Below are 19,049 nucleotides of genomic sequence, written 5' to 3' on the forward strand. Positions count from 1 at the left end.
AACACAAAAAAAGCTTCACTGAGCGAGGTGTGGTTTAGTGCTACAAACCTTTAAAAGGTTTACTTGAATGAGAGTTGGATGAGCCTTGCTCTTGTGTTTAGTTCAATCAGCAAGCGTCAGCAGTTTGCATTTCTAGGTGGTTGCATTTGAAACTGAGATGGGGAATGAAAAGAGCTGGCAGATGATATCTCAAATAGTTATATTTTTTTTACAGTTCAAGTTTTTAATGCATTAGATAAAACACATTACCTGATTTTTCAACACTGGATTAAAACGACAGCTACAAATTTTTGAAGAACAGAATGTCATTTTATCAAATAACAAAGAATTGTATAAGTTACAGACAGTAAAACAGAGCCAAATTACTGAGTCAAATTTGAGCTTGTGATATTAAATCCTAGTTCAAACCGTGAAATGCACTTATATGCTGTACTTTTTACACAATGACAAAGCAAATTACAGCTGGTTTCTTCAGTGGGGATTATGTGAAGATTCACAAATTCCAGTTAAATTCCTGATAATATATACATTCTTTATAATAAAGCAAAGTAAGATTAAAGACCTGTTTTTTTCAGAAACTAAATTTGCTACATTCACAGATCTTATAAACAGTGATAAAATGTTAGAATATGGAAGAGATCCATAAATACATTTTTAGAAAGTACAGTTAAGGTACAAGCTGGTACTTGGGCTTTGTACAAGCTTGCAGCAACAACAACAAAAAAAATCACTTCTTCAAAGAGTTGCTAGAAATTTATTTTGTTTTCACTGTATGTTTAGGGTTCAGTTTAAATTGTACAGAGCAAGATCTAAGAGAAAATTTTAGCTCTCAAGGACCAATTTCAGGTTGAGCAGAGTTTATCAAACACCTTCGGGTGAATTTTTATAAACCTCTTGGACCTCCTACCTACTTGCAACGCTATGGTTTACGCATTGCATTGTGCCCCTATTTTAAATAAGAAGCCAACTCTGCTAAGATCATGTTAAAATAAACAATATTGTAACTTGGGAATCTTCACCAAATTCCATCGCAGTCGTTCTGCTGCACATCTTGGGGAGCTAACTGACTACAATCCCTTTAAAAATAAAATCAACCCCATTTAATTCCTGCTTGGATCTGGACATCTGGAATCAAGTACATTCATGAGCAAGAACCATAGAGTTGCAACTGTACAAATATTTTTCTTATCAATTCCTTGCCAAAAGCATCTCAAAATTCAAAGATCAATTTCATAGTGGGAAAAAAAAAAAAAAAGGTCACATAGGCAGACTGGCTTCTTGAATTCAGGTACTCAAATTCTGGGTATGTGAGAGGTATTCCAGGACCAACTTACAGTCTCATCGTGGATCAAATTTTCCAGATTGTTTCCTATGAATTTCTGGGGTGGAGCTCGTGTCTCCTCAAATTGGCAGAATGATTATCACTGATTTTATCGTAAGAATTTCTGGCATCCACTTCAAATAACAACCAGCAGACAACACACATTCCAGTTTACATTATTAGGATTAAAACAGGAACCTCTTTCCATTGACACATTCCTTCCAACAAGGATTATCTAATAGATTGCCAAACTGATTGCAATTGATTGCAGCTTGATGTATAGACATTTAAGTGCATTTGTCACCAAAGTGCTGAAGCAGATTAAAGCCTTCAGAAATCTGATTTTTAAATCAGCTTGAGAAGTTGCCTTTAGAAGTGGTTGTAGAACAGTGCGTTGGAATCCCCACAGTCCATGGAATACTATTTGAAGATTCAGCATACTAGAAGAGTTATTTAGTTAAACCTCCAGTCAGCCAGCCTGGCTTCTACCTCCTCAGACAAAGATGTGATACTGTGCAATTTCACTACCTAATTGAATACATGTGGACATCTAACACTGATACACTGTTAAAATTCACTGTTAGCTGTACTGAATCTGCCAAGCCACCGTAAGTACAAACATAACCACAGATGCCTGTGATGAACCTCTGCAAGTATTAATGGCACTGAGTTTGGATTTTTCTTCACCTAATCGTATTAATCTACATGGATTCTTGTCACTGTTGTTTTGGCTTAACTGTGTTGATTATCTCCATTCCAGAGACTGACTAAAATTTAGATGCTTGCGATGTTTGTTTTTCAGTCTTATAACACTGTTCAAGAAAGAATAAAACCATGGAAAGATGTCAGTCTCAGACTGTGATGAAGATGTACTACAGACCAACAAAATACTCCAAGTAATACAAATTGATACATTGGGCTTTTTAGCAGAAAAGAGCATTATTTATAGCACATAGCTATTCCAAACTTTCCTCCTGAAGCTTGTGAACTATTATTACCTGCTTTTAAGACCTGGCTCAGTGCAGATGCAATGAAAGTGACACTTGCTGCTCCAACATGCGACTGCGGTCCCATTAGAATTTTGCTTTAAAAGGTTTGTGAAATCCTTCCAGTATTCACACAACCCCTAGTTACTGTGCAAATTTGGGTGTGACAATCAATCCAGGTCATGTTCTTCAGATCTTTCCTTTGGCTTCCAGTTCCTTGTATCAAACTCTTTCCACAGTTACCTGTATGCATGTATGCTTTATATACATCCCTACAGTTCTGTTGGGCTCTTTTGGTTATTCATCACAGACAATTTAAGGAGCCTGCTCCTAGAACTTCTCTTAGCCTTCATACACAAATGCTTTGTCTCTTCACAATCTACTTTTCATGTAACCATAAGCTCCAGCTAAAATATTTCTGAAGATGAGAAGTGCAAACCAAGACTTTGTGAACATATGAAGTCTTGGAAAAACACACGCTCAAAACAACAATAATGTAAAGTAGCAATACTAGTTCTGAAGACTTAAAGACAGCTGGAAAAAATGCTTCATTTTCACAAGGAAGTAACTTACAAACTGCATGAAACTTGTGTCAGCAGGGCTGCCTGTACCAGAAAGCGCAATATACTGTGGGTTCAGCGCAGGACCAGACAGCAGCGACCCTGTAACTTCTTCAGCTTGCAAGTCATTGCATAAGTTGGGCATTAAGCACTTTCACATTCCTTCATTCATTGAACTTTGGCATCAAGTTACATTTAAATAATTGTCTAGAGCTGTAAAAATTGTTTCCTCAACACTTCAAGTACCCTTAAAATAAATGCTTTAGTTTTGTTATCACATTCTTCTGTAGGACTTTGATAGCTCTCTCCAAACAGCTTTGCATATTTTTAGTCTAATCACCATGCTTAAACGGCACTATGTTGTCCAAGCCTGAGTACAAGCAGTCTGCCAACAGCAGGCAATGGTAAGAACAGTGCAGCACGGGATGACAGTGCTGTAATGCAGGCACCTGCTAGTAGGTTTGCTTTGCAGAACCTTGATGAACATGAGGTTCCTGTCAACCTATTTCTTCAGCCTGTCAAGGTCCTTCCGAAAGGCAGCACCACCATCTGTTGTATCATCCCTTCCTCCCAGTTCTGTATCACCTGCAACCATGCTGATGGCGCGCTCTGTCCCATCCTTCAGCACACGGAGGATGTTCAGTAGTCCGTGCCCTACTAGCACCACTAGTAGTGGGCCTCCAGCTGGACTTTGTGCCAACACTCACACTTCTTTAAGCCCAGCAGCTCAGACAGTTTGCAATCCACCTCACCTAGCCTGTAGTTCATCACTTTGTCAACAGTATGGGAGAAGGTGTCAAAAATCAATGTCAAAAAAACATTAGCTGTTCTCCCCCATGGATAACGTAGTCTTTTCATCACAGAAGGCTACCAGGTTGGTCAAACACGACTTCCCCTTCATAAATCCATGCTGCCTACTCTTAATCACCTTCTTGACCCTAATGTGTTTGAAAACAGCTTCCAGGAGAACTTGCTCCATCACCTTCCCATGGATCACAGATTGGTTTATGTTGGCAGAGGGCCTCTGGAGGTCATTTGGTCCCACCTCTCCTGCTCAAGTAATTGAGGCTGGTCAGTCCCCAAATCCCCAAATCCTGATGTGCTTCTTGAAGGGGATACTGACATTTGCTTTCTCCCAGACCACAGTAATCTTCCCCAGTTGTCATAATCTGTCAAAGACAGTTGAGAATGGCTCTGCAGTGACTCCAGTGAGATCCCTCATCACTCCAGATCCTACGGACTTGCAGAATTTAAATGCTCCCTTACCTGATCTTTCCCTGCCAAGGCTAAATATCCACTGCTCCAGACTAGTTGCAGAGGCCTGGGATTCCTGAAGGCAAATCCTTCCAGCAGACACCAAAGCAAAAAAGGCATCAAGTACCTCTGCTTTTTCCATGTCCCACATTTTCTCTACTCTTCCTCTGGCTGGTGATACATGTGTAGAAGCCCTTCTGGCAAGAATCATAAAGGGCAACAAGATTTGACTTTGCAGGCTTTGGCTTTCCTAACCCTGCCTCTGCACACCTCAAGAGCTTTTTAAACAATGAAATGAACAAACTGCTAATGCAAACTGAAGAACAATAAAAGACTTGAGCGTCTGATCGAGGAGGAGAAAGACATGACTTACCCTTCTACTCCTCTTCCTCAGTTATTAAGCACTAGGTAGAACAAAGCTGAGAAGTAAAGTGTTCCGCTGTTATCCAAAAATGACTGTAGTTTAACACACCTTTTAATCAGGTTTGCCTCTGCAAACAGTACTCATCCTTCCCTCATTCTAGCTGTTATCTTCTACCTGCACCACTTCTTATGTACTAGCAGCCTCAGCATGTGCAAGGCTGCATGGTGGAAAGGAAGAGGGACACCATCCAGCTAAAAAGCAGCTCTCTGCTGGCTTAGTACAAGGGCACTGAACAGAAAGCTGCTTTTATCAGCAGCAATACTGGCTCAAATATACATCAAAATCACTACTACAACCAAGGAAGGCTCTTCCTTGTGTGATCTTAGACCTAAAATACTTTTAGAAATAAACATGAAGTTAGACTACTACATGCATGCTGTTTTAAAATACTTCAGCATTAAGTAAACCTAGCCCTAAGTGCTCATACGGTCCTTTGGATATACAACTGCTTTCACTCTACTTCAGTGACCTCTTCTGATCTGCAATTGACTTACTGCTTGGTTTGAAGAGTATTACTTCACCTCACATTTCATTTAAGTGAATACCTTCAGGCACTAGCATAATATGGTCTTACTACCTTCTGTACTAGTTATTTTTGTTCTAAGCTAAACAAAGGGACCCTAAACATTTTGCTTAGAGTCAACAGTTATGTCAAAGCAATGAATGTATGCAGCCATACTAGATATATCCCACACAAGAGGACAGGAAAAGAGCTGCAGAAGTAGTCTTGTTTTTTCCTGAAGCCTTAGTACAGTATTAAGTTACCTCCATAAAACTGCAGCCACACATGCAACTAATGATTTGCAAGAAGCTTATGAAAAACTTGCAATTAGGAGACTGTGATGAAAACACAAAAGTCTTGCTTTTGCATCTCCAAACTCCAGAAAGCATCCCTTACATCCTTTGGCCACCAATCTTTGGGCAGAGAGTGGCAACATTACTCAGGAGCAGTATTTCCTTCCCTTCCTTAGCCTACAGCAGCACAACAGTTACCTGAACACGGAGGTCCAAAGACTCTCAGTCACATCTCTTCCACCCTCTGTTACTGCCATTCCTCACACACACAAGCAGCAAGTGCAGTTAAACACAGATGCAAAGAGTACAAAATAAGGGGAAGATTTCTTCCTGAAAACTTTCTTAATTAGTGTATTGTAACAACCTTTGTAATGCAATACAAACCTTAACCAACTGTTTAGAATTAGCCGCAAATTGCCTCTCTGCCCTGCTTAACCTTACAACACAAATATCACATTAATGATGGCTCCCTTTGCTCCTGCAGTCAAAAACAGAGAGCCTGACTGACAGCTGTGATATGCGCTGTAATGAACATGATTAGGTAGCAAGACAGCTGTCTCCCCAACAGCAGCACAATTTCCCTGTTTATAACCACGATGAAAGTGAAATTCTGACTTCCAGGAAACTGAAATGATGCATCCCAGTGGTTAGACATGTTGATGTTTCAGAACATACACCTCTTTCATCTTACCTGTCAACTCACACCTTACAGCCTGCTCCACGTTTCTAGGGCACAGCACTGTCACACATGTCAAGAGGTGTAATGTTAGAATAATACAAACAACTCACTGGGTCCAAACAACATGCATTAAAGAGCCCTGACTGTACAGAACAAATGACCAGACTACTAATGTGAGCATGCTAAAGCCAGCTTCTATGCCAGAGGGCAGTAAATGTTGCACTCACATTTAGAAGATGCTAGGAGCTGTTCTAAGAATGACTTATGAACCCTAATTTAGGGTGATATGGTGGTTTAAACAAAGCATTGTGAGCAGACAGCAGCAATAAGAGCTTCAGAGATGCATAGGTTGGCTGACATTAACACCTTGGTATCTGTCAAGACAGACAAAAATGAAAACACCTTTACTATTATAGAAAATAAACTATTCCCATGTGTTAGCCTCTTGAAATAAATCATTCTGAACTTCTGAAGTAGGACAAATAAAAAATTTTTTGAAAAATCTAGGTAAACTTTAGTTTTCCATCAGAATTTGTCAATTCAATTTAGCTAAGTTGTTTAAAAATTAAAAAAGAACTTGAATTTTCAGAAAAACTCTGACAGAGGCTGACAAGAAGTGCCATGTATCAGAAACTAATTCTTACGGTAACAATCAGTGGCTGTCGGACTCCACACAAGAATCTTCCCTCCCTCAAGCTCACAAGTAACCCACCTACACACATGTTGAATTAGTGGAAGCTATGTACACGAGTGTTCCTTTCCTACTGTTCATCTTCCTGCTATGTGTAGGTAGAGACACTATTGCTGTTCTCCTGGACAATCCTCTTCTGACACAGGCATCACAGCCATTTTTTTTAAACTGTGGGTCTTATGGTTACTGTTAAGGGGAAAAAGGAGTCTGAATGCCTGCAGAAACAGCAACAAAAAAGGAAAAGAAAAAAGCAGTATATCCTTAACCAGTTCCCTTCAAATCATTGGCTCCCAAACAGATTTAACAAGTTTACCCAAAAAGTCTTTGAACAAAACTTTAATTAAGTCTATTCCAAAACAAGCAACCACTTTGGCTCAGTGCTCTAGGTAAAACTCCAGTGCATTTACAAGTATAATCAGTTCAGTGCAGTTCTCCCTATTTCCAAAGTAAGTACTGCTATTTTTGTTTGACCCCAAACCACACAAACTGAAACAGCTAGCAGGCAGCTGTTTCATTTACTTCAACTGATTTCCACAAGCAGATGAACAAAAGTAGCATGCCAGATGAAGAAATGTTGGGAGTGGTACCTTCAGAAACGAGTTGGTGAGGTTTTTGTGTCTGCTTAAGTGTGCTGGTGAATACAAATTTATGCTCGAGCAAGTAGTTTTACTAGTGAAAATGCACCATAGCTGCACAAATTGAGTTTTTTAGCCCATCAGATTCAAAACAAATACCAAAAGCAGAAGAAAAAAGTGTGGCTCTACAAAAAGTATCATTTATTAAAGTGTATGAAGAAATTTGCACTAAATACTATTAACTTCTCCTATTTCAAAAAGCAAAACTTACTTCCCAATGAGTGAAAATCCAGGTATCACCACGAGAACCGTGACATCCCAAGTCTCCCTAAAGGCCAGCACACCCAAAGCTCTGTGCGTATCAACACCATTCTGAGTAAGTATTTTGAAAACCTGACTCAATACACAACTATTGATCACAACACCTACGTCCTATGTCAAAAGCAGGCATTAAAGCATGGAAAGCAGATTGCTTTGTTCCACTAAAAGCTTTTACACACGTTCAAGGAAAAAAAAGTGCCACTGACTAACAAGAAACACTTCATTAAAAAGATTTTAACAGAACTATTTTCCTCCAGAAGCCTATAGCACCCAGTAATTTAGCAGATCCACAGCTCTATTAGACTCACAGTATTGAGTTTCTTAGCAAAACATGCATTCAAAAAAGCTTCAGCACAGCAAAGCAGAATGCTTTTACCCATGTGTCTCATGTCTGGAGGGAGACGCCCGGATCAGTATTAGTCTATTTATCAGAGATGTAAATATTCCTGTATAGTTTTCTCCTTTTAGATTATTTTGTATGTTGGGGTCGTTCCATGCAGAGGCCTCTCCGGAGGGGTGGGGTGTGGCAGCATTTTTTATTCTTTTTTTTTTTTTTTTTCTCTCTGACCTGGGGACAACTCCACCTTGTCCTTTGCTACTTGGACTTCTAAAAGGAATGGCATTTAGTTTAGAAACCTGAAAAGGTTAGATTAACTAGCATAAATGGTCACCTCCATGCTGTGAACCATTTCCTAGAATTACATCTATTTTCCAAAGCAAGTCTCCACGTTTGCTACCAGATCTCACTATTTAATAGCCACTGCTAGCAATCACAAACACAAACAAGAAAGGTACAGCCTATCTGTTTGTGCTATGTGAGTCTGAAAAAAGACCACCTGAAGCTTGGGGAATGCTTTTCCTGTGAGTTGGTGTTAATTACAGCATTCCTGAAAACAGAACTGGGACAATAGTCGAAGGCCCTAATATTAGTTTCTTACTCTGTCTTACAGATCTCAGTAGATACAAGGAAAAGCAGCGTATCCTTAACAAGGAATTTATCTCCAGGGCTAGAAATACCGTAGGTTGGTCTTCGACATGAAAGTCTGCCACAAGCTCATCACAGCTCTCCTGAGCACTACCAGGGAGCTCTGCTAGGTCACATTTCTCCAAGTGTTAAAGACATTGTTTTCAGGAGCACTGATAGGATCAGAACAATGCTAGTGAACACCACAGTCTAAGTGCCCGCAAGGTCACCTGTCTGTATTCAACTGAAGATGAGCACGCTGTGGTTTGTGTGCACAACTGATGAGGAAACAAACAGCAGCAGACACTCATATAGAGGAAAAATAGAAATAAGAGGTCTTCACCTGCTGAATAAGGGAATTTTTCTGCTAGCTTTCCCAAAGCATATTGTTGGTTTCATTCCAGCTTTACCGTTTGAATTGTAAAGATTGATTTAAGCAGCGCAGGAGAACTTAAAACAATCCCCCAAATACTAGGTTACAAAGGAAAAGAAGGAACTGCAATGCAAATACAGATATTTTACATTATGCTGGTTACCTCTGAACAAGAAAAACTGGTTCGCTCACATGGACAAAAGAAGAGCACGACTTGCCCAACCAACGTTTCCCTAACTCAGCTTTAGTCAAGTGCACAAAATGAGTAGTCCTTCTCAGGAAACCCCAGTGACTGCAGAGGGCACAGCACTTCCAGCGCTCCATGGCTTCTCTGCCTGAAGGTGTGAAAGGCAGCAAAGAGAAGCAGTGAACAGCAGAGGCCATACAACAGATCAGACTGAAAAGCCATAAAGCCAGCTTACCACTAACGGTGTGAATTTCATGCAGCTGAAAGGGTTGTGGGACTGCTGGATATTTGAAAACCTTTGGCCGCACCAACAGCTTTGCAAATGACAAGAGCCAGCAAGATGCAGCACTTACCCAGAGGAGAGGAAGCCCCCTTAAGAATCTGAGCTTTCATGACAATCTCCTACAGAAAGTTTTTTTTTTTGTTTGTTTGTTTTAATATTTGCCATCACTTAAGAAGCTATGTCTCAAAGTAGTCAGATGGCTTCTCACCATCAAATTATTACCTATTTTGTTTTTCAGCAGTGCTGTCACTGGGGATAATAGCTACAACTGTAAGGCCATTCATGGATGACAATTTCCAATGAGTAAGAGCACAATGACGGCCAGAAACCTTGCTCCACAGAGATGTATGCAACCTACAGATATAGGAACATTTTCTTTTTATAACAAGCACCTCAATTACTCAGTTAGAAATGAATTGTCTGCAAGATTCAATACTGCTCTGCATAGATGGACCCAAAACCTGCAGGATGCTGTTATCAGATGTTTTTCTGTCCTCCCTCCAGACCACAGAGACTTACAAAACTTGAGAAACTGCAACATTCACAGCACAACAGTCACCTCTCAACATTTCAGGCAGAAAATTTACTGTTTCCTCCTAACAAGGATTAGACCTACTTTCTACTGCAGGCATTACATAAAATTTGAAGAGGATATAAAAAGGAAAATTTGTATTACTGCTTATGTCCCATTTTTAGACATTTTCGCTGTGAAAATTCAGCTGATTTGCTTTGGTTGTGAGGTTTCTTTCCCCCCCCCCTCCATTTCTCAGTTCTCACATCAAAGATTCAATTCTTCAGCCTCAGATGTCAATTGCCATAGGGAAATATCTTTAAAGCAAATCAATACTAACTTTATAAAAACAATTACTTGCTTAAATATTAGCCCTAAACTACTTTAATATCTCCTTAAAGGAGAACTTTACTTTTTATGAATCCTTTTTAAAAATGTAAAAAAAAAAAAAAAAAAAAAGGCAGCCCAAAGATTAAATAAGCTTTGTAATTACAGTGTATGTCTATATATAAACAGAGGCAGAGGGGAAGAGTTACTATCTGTTTGTTTTAGTAACAACCACACATGTAAAATTCCGAAGCTGCTCATAAAAGACCTCATGTGCCTGCAGCGTGTGGAGCCACCCCTGAACCTTGTTAACAGGGTTTTGCATATGACAAGCTTATAGGAAGCCTCTGAAGTATCAGTTCATGGCACGTAACTGTCTTTACTTTCAGCTATGTTCCAAGAGGCATCCGCAGCTATAGGTTTAACTTCAAAAACATGTTAAAAAATTTCACTGTTCTGCCCCAAAAACTCATCCAACAGACTGATTTTTTTTTTTGAGTAAAAATTTGGAACAAGTTCATATTTGCTAAAAAAAAAAAAAAAAAAAAAAGCACCACAGTAGTTTTCATCACTATCATACACTTGTATTGCCATGACAAGTTGTTTTATGTATATATACACACACATTTTTTAAAAATATTTTTTTAACCCGCTGTCATCTTACATAGCAGCCCATTCTCAAAAGAGAAAAACGACACAAACACGCACACACAGCAGGCACAACCAACTTTCACAGCAAATGTTTCTCAGCTCTGCTGGGTACTGGTTACAAAAGTCTGGGCAGTTAATTTCCTAGAGGCTGATCCTTCAGCTTTACTATATTTGCTCTTATTTAAATAGGAAAACAGAGCTCTAATTCTGCATATTTCTGCAGTCTGAATTTATGGTAACAATTTAGAGTTACGTCAAACCCAAACTCAAGTTACAGTTTCTGAGGTCTGCATGCGTACAGCATTTCTCTTCAAAAAGCAGATGGAGAAAGACAAAAGCTCTCGAGTGGGAGGAAGCAACAGAGAAAGAGAGGAATGTACCAGCTTGCCAAAAATGTGCCACAGCCTCTACAATACAATGTTAATAATTCTGGCTAATGCAAATGCAATAAAGGTCAGCGTTTTATATCCAGAGTCAATCCCTTTTCCTATTACTAGACAAAAAGCACTAAGGAATTTTTTTGTTGTTGTTAAAGCATGAGTCACTTTACTATCCCTTTAAATTGAAGGGTGCCATCTGAGGTTTCTAACAACATTTTTCATAAACTGCTTTCAGATGTATGGAATGAAATATTATTTTAAAGATTCTGGCTTGCTGTTTCTGGCTTTACTGCCAAAGGTTTGGACAACACTTTGCACTAAAAAAGCAGACAAGTACAATAGGTTTTTCAGCTTCTCTGGAAAAAAAATAAGCATGTTTAAACATTCAGATGCAACACTAAACTCCTTTTTCCTAAAAACTACTCTCAGGGAAGTTTAGATAAACAACTTAAAATAGACTAATTTGAAACATATTCTATGCATTACTTGGAGTAAATATAAATCAGTTCAGATTTGGTACAGAGGAAACAACAAGTTTTGACTTGCACAATTCAGTCAGATCCACACGACAAATATTTTATATCCTGCCATTTCTCCTGTGAGTCCTATGACATTCAGAAAATACAATATTTTTAGAAGGAATGCCCCACAGATGTTTGCTTCACATTTTGGAACCTCTTGCCACGGCCATAGCAGCTACTCAGCAAATTAAAGGAAGTGCTTCAAAGCTCATTGTTATGCATGGTTTCTTACAGTACTTATTTAAAAATGAATCTGATCATACAGTAATGAAATCTTTTTTTCCCTCTATATTCAGAAGTTTCCTGACCTCCATAATACTGATTTAATTAATACTACTAAAGAAATAAAGTGCAGTCTCACTCTTTCACAAGCTCCAAGTTTGTCACAAGCAACCTCATAGTCGCAAACTTGCCCTCATCATCACAATTTCACACAGTTAAATAAAGCTAGCATCCATAAATTTTAGCTGCACAATCTTCCATTTGAGCGGGTTAAATGTTTACTTGTGTGACCAACTAATTGGATTAAAAGGCAAAGAGGAGCCCACTAGGGAAAGGGAAAGAAGGTGCTTCTATTTGTGTCCAATGGAGATTAGCTTTAGGCTTAACACTGCTTGCATTGTACTTATGCCTGGGAAGAAGTAATTAATGGTAAAATCTGCAAATATCAGCAACTTACAAGTTCAGAGGTAGTAAAGGCCTAGTTACATTGACAGATTCCTTCTTAGAGTGATTTTTCAGTATGTGTTATGACAAATCAAACATACGATGTATACACTCAAGAAAGAATATAAAGTAAGTTTCCATTATAGGGACTACCTTGGATTCCAGTTATACTGAGAAGAGAGCAAGGACTAGGTGAGTACAGGATGCTGCAAGTGATAAAAGGAACATGTGAAGAGGGTAAGAGCTATCAGCAGCATAACCACTGCGTCTCCATCACGTTTATCACTGCAGCATTGCTCACACTGCTGGTATCCATGTTTTAAAGCAAGCTTTGTAATATTAAGTCTTCATTCCACACACACAAAAACCAAGTCCTTATACTCAGGATAATTGACTTCTGAAATACGTAACAGAAAATTAAGTAACAACTTGATCATAATCTAAATTACAAAGACTTCAAGTTTCTTTTCATCTTTTTTTCTTTTTTCCCCCCTTCTAGATCAAGTAGCTGTCATTTGATACTAGACTAATACTTGTAGCATACTTCTGGCCACTGAAATAATTTGCAACAGCATACGAGGTGAATCAAACATTTGAAGTTTTAATGAAAAGAAAAATAAAGCATAAGCTACAGTTCTAACAAAACATGGCTTTGCTGATTTAGGTCTATTTTGTGTAAGCTTTTACCATAGACGTCACCAAAAGAAACTGTATTGCATCTTATTTCTAACTAGAATATAGGTCAGCCTAATAAAAGATATGCAATTAGACCTCACTAGTGTGGTTGGAAATGCTACCATAAGGAAAGACAGCAAAAGAAGGGAAAACAACGCTCGACACCGGCATTATCTAAACATCAAGAAGGGAAATGCAGAGACAGGAGTGGATGTCTGCACACCAGAGACAAGACTGGTCACATTTTAAAGTTGCCTCCCTTCTCCTTTCTGCTGGGGTGGGGTGGCAAGCAGAGACCCAGGCTGAGATAATGAACCTGGTGCCCTAATGCCACTAGGCCAAATTTGGTTTGCCTTTACATATGACTAACTCTTTTCTTCTCTCTAAGCACTTCTTAAGCATTACTCCTCAAACACAAAAAAAAAACCAGTACTGTTACTGGCCAGGTTCTTTAAGGACATCTTCCCAAACACACTTGGACCTTCAGATAAGAACTTACTATATGCGTACCAGGGTCCTTCTTCCAGACAACACGGGAACTCTGTACCTTACTATCTCGATAGGGAGTTTCATAAAGGCCAGCACCTGAGGTGTGCTCCGTACAGGCAAAGGGCAAATGTGCACCTAGCACAGCACCTGTACTCTAGCCTGAATCCCAAACATCTGAAACAATGAGAGGTGTTAATTATATCAATTTTTGATAAATTAGTACTGCAGGTCCCACAAAGCTTGTAATTAAACAGAGCCTTACCCGTGACTCAAACGCTGGACTAGGAGACACTTCGCTAAAAGTCTAATGATTTGTTTTTGCTGCTAGGCTTTTGTTTGCTTCTGTTGTTGCTTTAAAGCATTAGTTACTTAAAGTATTCTAGAAACAGATTACTTCAATTGGAGATGTGCTCAAGTACATATTCCACACCACAGAGCTTTACAGAGCTAAGGAAACGAGTGCTGCAGCGCTCTGCCAGTACAGAAATACGACTCCTTTAAACTGAAGGAGCCTTTAGATGAAGAGGAGATACCACAATGCAAAGTTTGTTTTCTTTCTCCAGCAGAGAAGGGAAAAGAGTTACAGCAGCTGCACCATCTGAGAGTGGACAACGCTGTAAGCTTGGGACCCACTTTTACACAGTCACTGTTTGCAGACTGAATCAATACAAAGAGACAGACTCTCATTACCTAGGACAAAGGCAGGCTGAGCTACAGCAGCATATTAACCCCGGCAACAAAGCCTGGGACCCACCCAAGTCGAGTCAGCTCAGATCCGCTGCTCTTAAAGCCCAGGAGCTACACAGAGGCTCCCCACGCCTCCCTGGGGTCTCGGGGGATCAGCGGGGTGCAGCTCCAGCCCCATGCTGAGCAGTGGTGCGGAGCCAGCAGGGACCCAGCACAGAACGTACCTGAGCAACAACCCCTTCTCGCCTCCCCCAGCTCCTGCAAGGAGCAAAAGCAGGCAGGGAGCCCGGTGAAAACACACATCCAGAGCAGCTCTACACAAGGCAGCAGCATCTCTGTGACAGGCCCAGCGCGGTGCAGCAGCTGAAGAGGACCAGAGCAGCACCACAGCACACAAGTCGGCTCTGCACACAACCAGCTCTGGGGGGAAATTGTAATTCTGCACAGAGCCTGAGAGCAGCAGCTGTGCTGCTTCCACAGCCCAGCTGGGACCTGCAGGCATCACTGGTCTGGAGGCACAGTAATAAGCACTAGCTAATAGACTTGCAGCATTTCAGTTGACTTTGCATCTATTGCTCAGCAATCCAGAGAAAGTCCCAACGGAAAAACAACTATTGGCTATATTTAGCCATAACAAAGGTTCAGAAGAAAAAAATAAACACAAAATTTTTTAAAAAGGAGAGAGAAATCCATCTTAAAGGCTGGTTTTGGACCCTAAACTAATAGCTGGCTGTCTTTGCTATAGCCAGCAGGCTTCAAAGTACAGCAGCCACCACTAGCTTAATATACCAGGATTAAACGAGCAGTAACCTACAGCAGATTTTTTTTCAGAAAGCACAGAGGATAACCTACAGCCTGTAAACTCAGACTTTTACTCCACTGCACCAAAAACATGTTAATATCCCCAGGAGAGCAAACAAAATCCAGATCTGTAGGGTTTGTTAGTGCTGACAATCTTTTCCACTTGGAACCTGAGAAGTCTGTCCTCCTTTGTCCGGTTTGTGGCTGCCCTAGCACCAACAGTTTTTCCTAAAGCCAGTAGTTTTTCTACTAGGTAGATTTCATAAACAAAGCTTAAAACACGTTACATCAATTACTATAAACTGCATTTCACAATTTCTTTTGGACTTTGGCAACAACATCCCCTAGTTATTAGAACAAACCTTTGGAAGACTTGAACCACCACACAGTTTCAAAGCAACTGATGTCTGCCTTCATTAAGATAATTAAGGCAGAAAAGCAGAAGAGATTGCTTTAATATGGATTTACGTGAACACTTGTACGTTACTGGAACGTGGTACTTTTTATTGCGTTACTAGTAATTGCTAGGCCTTGTCTTAGTCCTTCATTTGAATAGACATTTTAAAGAATGCCTAGTTTAACAAAGCAAAGAAAACCTGTGAGAAACTCAGCCTCCTGTTCTTGACACCTAAATTGCCTTCAAGTTTAAGAGCACAATGGAAGAGATGATGAATAAATACAACCAGTTCTGTACCTTACTAGTCAAGTATGTCTCAGCTATGTTACAGATTACGTTCCTGTAAAGGATAATCTGCCTCCATAACCATTGACTGCAAAATCAAGGAGATCCTCCACAAGTCTACACGACTTAGGAATTCAACTTCTACTGGTAAATAAACATTTTGCGAATTGCTTGTTCCAAAAGTGCTAAATGTAAGAACAGCAAATACCAAGTTGTTTCAGTATCAGTTATTACCCAATTTCCAGACATTTCTATTCTTTCTACTACAGCTTTTTTTTTTATTTATTTAAATTTCTATTTTGTCACTGAAAGCTGCACAAGGAATGGAAGTCTGTTATAAAACGTATCCAGAGACAAAGGCTTCATGTTTGTTTACTGGTACTATTAAGACAAATATGTATCCCTAAAATCATCTTACTCATCCAGAAAGAAATCCCTTTTCCTGAAAGGTGATGTCATTTATTAATAGGCTAGCTCTCAAGTCTGCTAATAAATACCTTCTCTTGGGAGCGTCAGCTTGCATCCATTCTCCCATGGTCAGAATGGAAAAATTATCACCACACACCTTTTAAGCACTTCAGGCTGGTGCTTGTGGTTAACACTGCTACATTCCCAGCAGAGTTGAGGCTCAGGAAAGAAACTGGAAATGGCCATTTTTCCATCTCCGCCACTAACAACTGACCCAAGGTTCTCCTAGCAACTGTGTTGAAATTGTCTTTAGAGGAAGGGTTCCTACAGACAAGGCTTCGCATTTTAAGTCGTGGCAGTTGAAAAGCATTACTCATTTTCCATCATTGTTATTTTCTAGCTTACCCAGTTTTCATGTTGTTTGGTTCAACGCATACATACTCGCTCTCAGCAAAGCTGCAGTCACAGGGGATTTTTAGGTGTTTAAATCTACGTATTTTAACACAAGTTCTAATGGTTAGATTAATCATGAGCACTCCTAAATTTACAAGCCTGAAGAGCGTCAGCTGGCATGGCTGAAGTAATTGCAGAATTAAATTACAGACTTGTGACTTACCAAAACTGTGAGATCCTTCCCTCACTTCTGTATCCAGAGCTGATTTTAAAAGCATCAGGGTAGACCTTGTGACTCCAGGATCCATAACGAATAAAACCACACAAGCTTAGCAAGTTACTTCTGTTTAAATAGAAAGACTTCACTGCTTACCTATAACCTCTAATTATTTTATTTCTTGTGTTCTTTATTCCTCCCCGAAGTGTCTTCTGGACACACCCTTATGTCTCGAGGAACAAATGCATTTTTTTAACCCCCCCTAAATTAAAAGAGATCAAATTTAAAATAAGATCGTGGGAGGAAGAAAAAGCTTGTCTTATATCTGCCTGCTTCAAGATCATTTTTATACTAACCTACCTTATGACCGAAGAACCACAAGGTAAAACATACTTTAGACACATTGCTATTCAAGATAACACATTCCTCCACTTGTGTTGCTAATAACATCTTTGGTGCATAAACCAGTACTTCTGTGCCAATAAAAGAAAATGCCTCACTGGAAAAACAACTGTGCAAGGAGACAACCTCGTCCTCCAATGCTTTTGCAGGAAGATCTTCACTTGCACAATTCAGTCAGAGGCTTCCTACAGCCTCCAGGTTATTGATTGCTCTGAAAACAGCACCTGAGCTTTAACTTGCAGCAGCAGGCAGCACTTGTGGGACTGAGAAGAAGGGTGCTGATGTAAAGGGACAAGAGTTGGAAGTCATATCCAGGAAAAAAGCTTCCTCTTAAGCCCTACCTGTTCTGAGCAAGCATTTCCCATTAAGAAATGAACAGGAAGTGTTGTTTCATCTACTCAACACAAAAGTGTGTCTTTCCAGGATAAGATCTGCCCTTTCAAGTTTTCTAGAAGTTCATAACTCTTAAACTTTCCCATATGAAGAATAATGGAAGACTGGGTTTGACAAGAAAATCAATTTTAATCATGATTAAGTCTTACGAAATGAGTAGAAAAGAAAAAACACCTTTCCATATCAACTTGAAAAAGGTGGACTTTTTCAGTCCAGACTATTTCAGAATCAAAGAACTGTTCTCCAAAAGCCTTCACACGTTGTCTTTGCTAATATACATTATTCTCACTTTGAAGGTTCTCAGCCTTTTTTCCTAGTTTAATTTCTGTTAGACACTTCACTTTGAAAGAAACCTGTTCACATTCATAGTGAACAGCTTGTTCTGAGAGAAGTAGCACCAAAACAAGTCAGAATCTAAAATAACTGCTGTCAGAGTTAAACAAATTGGATAACCAGCTGGACTGAAGGCAACTCATGGAAGACAATTCATCCTCACTATAATTTGAGAAAATCAGATGAGTTACACAAGTAATCATTGCAGGATAGAGGATGTCAATAAATAGCTTGGATCATCAATCACTTACTTTGTCCTAACACCTCCTTTGCATCAAACAGTGCTCAAAGGCATCCATTATTCATAGTTCTCCCCAGGCTCAGACTTCTCTGCAGCACTACCTAAACACAAGGCTCATACCTCACTTTGAGGCAGCTCACTCTGGCACTGAGCAGCAGAACCCCTGTACCCATATATATAAACTATGAGGACATCAAGGCATGTAAAAATTAATTTTTTAAAAACTCAGTTTCATGAAACAACGCAAAAGCTATTTGCCACATTCAGAAAGAATTTTGAAGTTTGTATCCAGCAAAACACGGACAGGATACCTGATTCTGCTTTGCTTGGAATTGATGTCTCTGATACACATAGGGACTTACAAGTTATTTGAAAAACTGGTCGAGCTTTTCTAGAAACACCAGAACATTTAATTTTGAAGACACCATCATACAAATAACCCCTTATTACTTCTGCCATAAAATAAGCTTTACCCAACACATATACACAGGTTATTGGATCTCCTTTACAGTAATATCTTGTAGGAAAACGGACAACTCCACTAGACAAAAATCACAGCTGTGCCAGAGCAAACAAACTGCTCACTTGGTGTCATGCACCAGAATAAAGAGGAGGAGAAAAAAAGTATATACTCTTATTTCTCAAAATTGACTACAACTCAAGCCCAAATAGTGTCCTTTCAGTAAATTGCTAATACTAACAAATTTAGAGGCTTGTAGAGCAAAGAATAGGAACAGATGACAATGTTTCAATGGCAAAAGCACCTGGACTTTATTAGGGATACAAAACCATACACACCATGGTTAATAACCTAGAACAGTTATGTTGGGAAGTTTGGGGCAAAACCAAACCTTACAGC

The 19,049-nt window shown here is 39.5% G+C and overlaps 1 protein-coding gene across 7 annotated transcripts in view; it reads right to left on the reverse strand.

Annotated features, from left to right (window-relative positions):
• The window catches only part of NUMB (NUMB endocytic adaptor protein), a 95,650-nt gene that overhangs the window by 63,314 nt on the left and 13,287 nt on the right, over positions 1 to 19,049 (reverse strand). The gene's annotated exons all lie outside the window — the stretch shown is intronic.

The sequence above is a fragment of the Aythya ferina genome (assembly GCF_964211825.1).
Source record: "Aythya ferina genome assembly, chromosome: 5".
Taxonomy (NCBI): Eukaryota; Metazoa; Chordata; class Aves; order Anseriformes; family Anatidae; genus Aythya; species Aythya ferina.